Source organism: Lupinus angustifolius, chromosome LG01 (genome assembly GCF_001865875.1).
Source record: "Lupinus angustifolius cultivar Tanjil chromosome LG01, LupAngTanjil_v1.0, whole genome shotgun sequence".
Classification (NCBI taxonomy): domain Eukaryota; kingdom Viridiplantae; phylum Streptophyta; class Magnoliopsida; order Fabales; family Fabaceae; genus Lupinus; species Lupinus angustifolius.
The window spans coordinates 25,900,864-25,908,432 of record NC_032009.1 but is presented as its reverse complement, the minus strand read 5'-3'; the positions used below and the strand labels follow the sequence as shown (position 1 = coordinate 25,908,432).

The window sequence follows — 7,569 nt, the reverse complement described above, 5'->3', positions numbered from 1 at the left end:
TTGGTAGAGCAAAGACCCTAACTCGAATCCGCCTGAAGTAATGTAATTCAATTTAAAATTAAAATTTCTATCATGTGTCTATTATTTTTAATTTTACTTTACATACTATTGGATTTTCAAACATAAAAGGAATGAAATAATACAAGAGAAAATTGAAGTTCTAGAGAAAAATGAAACAAAAATGAAATATAATTTTCGGGTTTTTCGGGTTCGGGGATGATATCTTTATTTTCAACCCCATTAAATTCGGGTTTTAAATTTCGGATTCGAGTTTAGGTATGTACAAACTCGACATCGACTCATCCCATTGTCATTCCTAACTTAATTTGTCTTAATATTAGGAGTTATAAGATGGTGAAATAACTAAGATAAATTTTGTAAGGAATTAGTGAAAATGAGAATAAAAATTGGAGTCTCATTTATTACAAATATTAATGTTATTAAAAGATAAAGCTTTGATTGATGGGTGTGGTTAATAGTGAGCATGAACCGACTGGTTTGTACTGTGACTTAAAAGTTGGTTGAGTCATTTTTGAACTCACATCGGACTTATATCTGATTAAATATAATGTATATAATGTTAGATAAAGTTTTAATAACATTACTTATTATTATGATTTGACATATAAAATGACATATATATACACTTATATTATTACTCATGTATATATGATAAAAAACTTAGAGGATTAATGATATAAAAAATGTATTATTACTATGTATACAATTGATCATTAAACGGGTCAAATCATGCCTGTCTCTATCCTACTCTCTATATTAGAGTCTAATTTTTAAACTCAAATTTAGTCATAAATCCAATGAGATCAAATCTTATTCAGGATCAATTATGATTAGGTGAAACTAAGAGTGAGCGAGTATGATCCTCCTATCTATGGCTGGAAATGAGCCGAACCGAGTCGAACCAGAGTTCAGCTCGGTTCAGCTCGATAAGGATGGGTATCAGTGATTAGTGCCAAACAAATATATACAAAAATAAAAATAAGAATAAAACAACTTTTATTTTATTTCATTATACAACAGAGTTCTGTACATGCCAATAGGTTTTGAAGTGCTGCCTGACATGGGGAAATCTAGAAGAGTTTGATACTTGGGATGTTTGATATAAGCAAGAGGCAGGTTGTCCAAGACATCATTGGTCGTGAGACATTTGCATAGATTCAAAAACCAGCAGTTTCGTCACCAAGGGATCACTAATAATCCAGCAACATAAAATCTACTAGCACTAATCGAGGTAAATGTTTTAAAACAAAAGCAATGTTCATATGCAGGTTAGTGGTGATGCTTATACTTTGAGCCTTTGGACACCTCCTTCCATGCTTCCCGGTCCGCGCATTTCCTCATCTTGGTTGGGTCATACACAAAGAATAGAGCATCGCATTATGTTTACAATTCTTCCGGTGCACCTAGTTTTTTAGCAACCAATAACAAAGGCTCCTAACCTTGATAACGTCATCAAACTGCCAAAGAGGAAGAAGCAAAGTGAGTACTATAAGAGTGGGTAATTTCAACAAAGGAAAAGAAATAGGTGAAGAAGTTAGACACTTATCCCACATCACTATACGCATGACCATAAATCTTCAGCCTTATGTTCATTACAGACTAAATCCTGGCCATGTTACTGCAGCAATAAGACCAACCTCTATGAATGCAAACAGTAAAATGAATTCAGAAAACAAAAGAGATTGTGTTAAAATAAAGTTGCATAGTCTCAAATGTCAGAAATAAATAAAGCAAATCATAATCAGATCAATCACGTAATGAATTCAGAAGGGAAGAAGAGTCAGTTGGAGGTTACAAACTAATGCAAGCAGTAACAGTCAACCAGAATTCATCACATATTCCCTTGATTTACTACACATTATTTTCGAGCAGTTAGGAAATTAAGGGGCATGTAATCAGACAGATTTCTTGGAGCAGGGTATCAGGGATAATTAAGCAAATGCAAACCAGAAGGCATGTTGATTTCAGTTACATAATCAGCCTAATTGCAGCAGTAAATAGCAGTCATAGAGCAGAGTTCTTATAAGTTACTGGATCAAAATGGGCAGCCCAGGGGTCTACCTTCAAACAGTATAAAAGGGGATACATATATCATAAAAGGCAGCTATATTTATACATAACCCGTCACAACTCAGCAAAAGGAGAGAGGCCTAAAAGAGCAAGCGGAGAAAGCATACTACCATCCATAACACATCCATAACACACGACACATACAAGAGGGAACAAATCAGAGAGATTTCAGTGAAAAAACAGAGAGCATACACAAATGAGTTTCAAAAAACAGGAAAAACATATTACGCATACATAGTAAGAGGGCATCAAGAGTTCACGTATCTTACACAACATTCAGAAAACAAAGATAGAGAAAAGAGAACATCTTGGAACGAAGATTCAACACGCAGAAGGATAAGGGAACAAAGCATAATCAGGTAAGTCACCCATCCTATTTATTCAAGTGCTAGTAAACATAAATGAACCTTACTCATTGCGAATCACATATCCTTATGCTCATATCACTAACATAAGTCGAGGGTTTACTCCCTAATGATTTTTTATATATTTAAATAACATAATGAGCATAGTTATGCTAGTTCTAATATGAAGAGAATCATGATTTTTTACTAGTGCAATACTAACACAGCAGCCATAACAAGTCTGGAACTAAATAGTATACCCCTTTTGATTTTAACGTGTTCTGTACACATCTAATTAAAGATCATACAAATAAAATGCATATTTTTCATTCATTTGGCTTCAACAAAGACGTGCATATCAATATGAAGTATACAATGCAGCGATATAATATTAAGACATAGGGTTCATTTCTGGATAATCTTTAGCCTAAATCGGTTATGTATGACAAACCATTTTCGTACTGTAAAAAAATCAAATAGCAAAAGGGGTAATTTTCTTATCGAAACCCCTCGCTTATGTCGATTCGGAACCACCGTGAATCGCCTTGCGAGCAAGAATCCGAATCCGAGCTACCGTTAAGGTTGAGGTCTTCATCGATCAGTACCATCACCAAACACCACAATAACCCGTCTGAACCACCGTGGCTCCAATTTCACCAATCGAACCACCATAAGCCACTTGAGAGAAGAACTGAATCACTGCAACCCGGTGAGGAAGAAGTTGGAGATTCGGTTCCTTTTGCCTCCTTGCCACGATAAAAATGGAGAAGAAAAGAGACCACCGCACCTCACCAATATTGCCGCCGGTGAAGAAGAATGGAGGAGGAGATGATTTTAGGGATTAACCCTCTTTTCAATTCCCTTTCTTTTGTTTCTTTTACTGAATGGAGGGGTGACGTGAAACCCCTCCAAGTTAAATTCCTCTCCCTTTTTTATTTATTATTTCATTTATGCGAGCAAGAATCCGAATCCGAGCTACCGTTAAGGTTGAGGTCTTCATCGATGAGTACCATCACCAAACACCACAATAACCCGTCTGAACCACCGTGGCTCCAATTTCACCAATCGAACCACCATAAGCCACTTGAGAGAAGAACTGAATCACTGCAACCCGGTGAGGAAGAAGTTGGAGATTCGGTTCCCTTTGCCTCCTTGTCACGATAAAAATGGAGAAGAAAAAGAGACCACCGCACCTCACCAATATTGCCGCCGGTGAAGAAGAATGGAGGAGGAGATGATTTTAGGATTAACCCTCTTTTCAATTCCCTTTCTTTTGTTTCTTTTACTGAATGGAGGGGTGACGTGAAACCCCTCCAAGTTAAATTCTTCTCCCTTTTTTATTTATTATTTCATTTATTCTTTTTGTTTTATTTACTCAATTACTTTTTGTCTTTATTTTATTTATTTCCTTATTTTATTATTTCAATTGATTATTTATCTTGGCAAGTTGAATGGAGGGAAAGTTAATCATGTATCTTTACTATTATACTAAATAAATTTTATGGGTTTTTTAGTAAGGTTACGGCTATTAATCATGTATATAGAAAATAATTCTATTACTAAAATCTTATATCTATAAATAATTAAAAACTATTTTACCAAATAAATTTTATGGGATTTTTATAGTGAGGTTATGGTTCGAGTCGTCTCTAACTCCCCGGAAATGAGGAGAAGGTCTACGACCAACACCGTTCCTGAACTATTAGTCTCATTGAACCAAACAATTATATATTAATCAATTCAATAAATTAACATTTTTAAACCTATCGGTATTTTCTAAATCACTAACAATCAACCAAAGTAGCTAAATATTTTTCGAAATAGAACTACGTAAGCCTTGATCCCCTTAATAGGGGTACGTAGGACCAAAGTCAATATTGTCAGGCTCAATAATAAAGATAAATAATTCTAAATAAATAATTGTTAAGGGTATAAAAGTCTATGTTATTAGCGAGGGTACCGTTTTAATACGGGTGGATGGGGTGCTAATACCTTTCCCGATCCGTAATCGACTCCCGAGCTCAGAATCTCTGCTTAAAGACCATATTATCCTAATTGGGCTTACTATAGAGTTTTCTACGTTTTAACCACAAAAAACATAGTGGCGACTCCAAATCAATCGGGAGAGGTAGAAATCGAGTTCGCCTCCTCCCAAGTCGTAGGGTCGGTCTTCCAACCGAAAATCGGGTCGCGACAACCTTCAACCAAAGTTGACCCTCTATGTAATTCTTTAGCCATAGTGTCTACATGTCCATACAAGGAGTAATACATGCAAAAAGAAGACGTGATACATAAAAGGCATGAAACTACAATGTTCAAAATTTTCATATTATCATTAAATTAGATGAATAGCTAAAGCCTAAAAGAACAGTTGAAAATATGCTTACACAATGTAGACCTTGGCGATAGCCATCCCTAAGTGTTGGCTCAAGTTGAAATGCTAACCACTTTTACTTCTGATTATAGAACTAACCCATGTATGGCCTAAAATAAGCAACTAGATTAGGGAAATGGAACAGGAAATAAGGATTTTTTTGAGATTAACTTTCTGGAAATGATCACTAGTCAACAAAAGTATAAACATGGATTTTCAATAAACATCATTTGGACCCTTCTTCCTGTTGTTGATGGAAAAAAGAACAGATTTTATCATATAGCATAAACATGAATTTTCAATAAACATCACTTGTAAATCATGCAGAATATTGCCTTATGCTAAGACATCTTCCTAGTTATCACCTCACCTCATGTTTGACACTTGTTTCAACAGCAACAAGAACCACCACCAAGAATTACCTTACCATGTGGAGACTTTTTATAATGCAAAACATGAATTACACCTCCATATTAGATAATAGAGTTAGTTAAGTTTTACTTAAACATTTATCATGTGCCAATTAACAATTAGCATGTGCTAATTGTTATTTGCACTTGCTGAAAGTTGCTAGCATTAGTAACTGCTTTATGCAGTTACTAATCTTTTTTATATTTTATGTTGCTTTCCCTCTATTTAAAGGGATAAGCTTCTCTATTGTAAAAGCAATTTTTTCAATAAGATTTATCTTCATTTCTTTATATCTTTTGTCTTTTTACATGGTATCACTCGTCCTAATGGCCACTGCCTCAGATCCCTCTACTCCTCCACCTTCCCATTCCTCTGCTCCCCCTATTCGAGCACATTCTCCATCTTTCTCTCTTCCCATACCCTCTACAAAACTCACTGAGAAAAACTATCTCACTTGGAGCCAATTCATGCTCTCTGTTCTAAGATCCAACAGAGGAATACGATTCATTCACCCCATTGATGTTCCACCCAAATTTCTCTCTAACTTTGATAGCACTCATCATCACATTAATCCTACATTCCTTAGCTGGGAGGAGCAGGATCAAACCATCTTTGTCTGGATCCTCAACTCCATCTCTGACTCCTTACACACAAGAGTCATTGGGCGCACATCATCTTGTCAATTATGGGCTGAACTTCATACATTTTGCAATGCCCACACTAAGGCTAGAAGCAGGCAACTCAGGGCCCAACTGCGCACAATTTCTCAAAGCAACAACAGCATTTCAGAATATTTCTCCAAAATCAAAGCCATAACTGATTCTCTCGCATCCATAGGCACCCCTATATCCACTGCAGAACACACTGACTACATCCTTGATGGATTAAGTGAAGAATTCCAACCTGTCATCACAGCTATTGAGAGCCAACTGGATCCACCCTCCATCAATGAGCTAGAACAATTCTTGCTGACCTTTGAATCAAGAATCATCAAGAACAAGCACAAAGCTGTCTCTGATGCTCTGTCAGCCAATATAGCCTCTGTTCTTGCACCACACCAACATACTGACTCTGGCCCCAATCCCAGTCACTTCAATCCTACTTATCCTCCAACAACATCCCGTCCCACACACAGATATGATTCAATTTCCCCATCCTTCAATGATGGATCAAGAGGGGGACGTCCCAACAAAAGAAATGGCAAATTTAATAGGGGTAACAGACCCTCTGGCAGGTATGGAAGCAGTTTCTTCTGCACTCACTGCAACAGACCTGGGCATGACATAGCATGGTGTTTCTTTGCCCCCTACAACATTCCCAACCCCTATCCAGCCTACCCCTACCCATATCCTCCCTCTCACTTTACTAACCCCCAATCCAACTATCCTAAGGGACCCAGACCTGACCATCACCCATCTAAATCAACCAACTCTCACATTGGCCAAAATTATCCCATTCCTTCCTCTCCCTACTATCCCTACTATCATTCACCCATGCCTTCCCACAAAACCCACTTCTCAACCTATCCCTTCAATGGTCCTCAATATCAACCTTCCCTAGGCTACCCCCCTATGCCATGAATGTTAGCACTAGAGGTACTGACCTTAGGCACTCTCTCTGGTTCCCTGATTCAGGTGCCACCAACCACATCACCTCTGATCCTGCTCTAGTTCATCCAACAACAAAACAGTTTGGTCCAAAATACCTATATATGGGTAATGGCACTAAAGAACCCATATCTTGTAGTGGAACCACCACATTTTCTTCTCCCTTAAATCCTTACTTATCTTTATCTTTACATAATCTTCTTCTTGTTCCCACCATTACTAAAAATCTAATTAGTGTCTCTCAATTTGCCAAAGATAACAAGTGTTACTTTGAATTCTACCCTAATGAATGTTTTGTGAAATCACAGGGTTCTAACACCATTCTCCTCAAAGGGTCACTCACCTCAGAAGGTCTCTATGCTTTCCAGAGTCTTTTCCCACAAAAGTCAACATGTTATGCCTCTATTCCCAAATCAAACACCTAGAGCACATCAGGTGGCATAGATAGCTTAGCTCCTACAAAGTGTTCTACCTAATTTTTGTGGCATTGTAGGCTAGGTCATGCACACACAAATATTGTAAACAATATTTTGTCTCTTTGTAAAATACCTTACTCAAATAAAACTACCTCTGTTTTTTGTAATGCCTGCTGCTATGGCAAGTCTCATAGGATACACTCACCTAATTCAATTACTTGTTATTCTAATTCCTTTGATTTACTCTACCTAGACCTTTGGGAGCCTGCACCAGTTCTTTCTGAATCTGGTTTTAAATATTATTTGTCAATAGTTGATGCAAAAAC

General features: G+C 37.0%; 1 long non-coding RNA gene across 1 annotated transcript; it reads right to left on the bottom strand.

Moving 5' to 3' along the window:
- LOC109358676 lies at positions 1,001-2,356 on the bottom strand. The gene is made up of 2 exons (XR_002108993.1): positions 1,573-2,356; positions 1,001-1,478 (listed from the first exon to the last, which is right to left on the bottom strand). It is a non-coding gene; the product is annotated as an uncharacterized LOC109358676 (long non-coding RNA).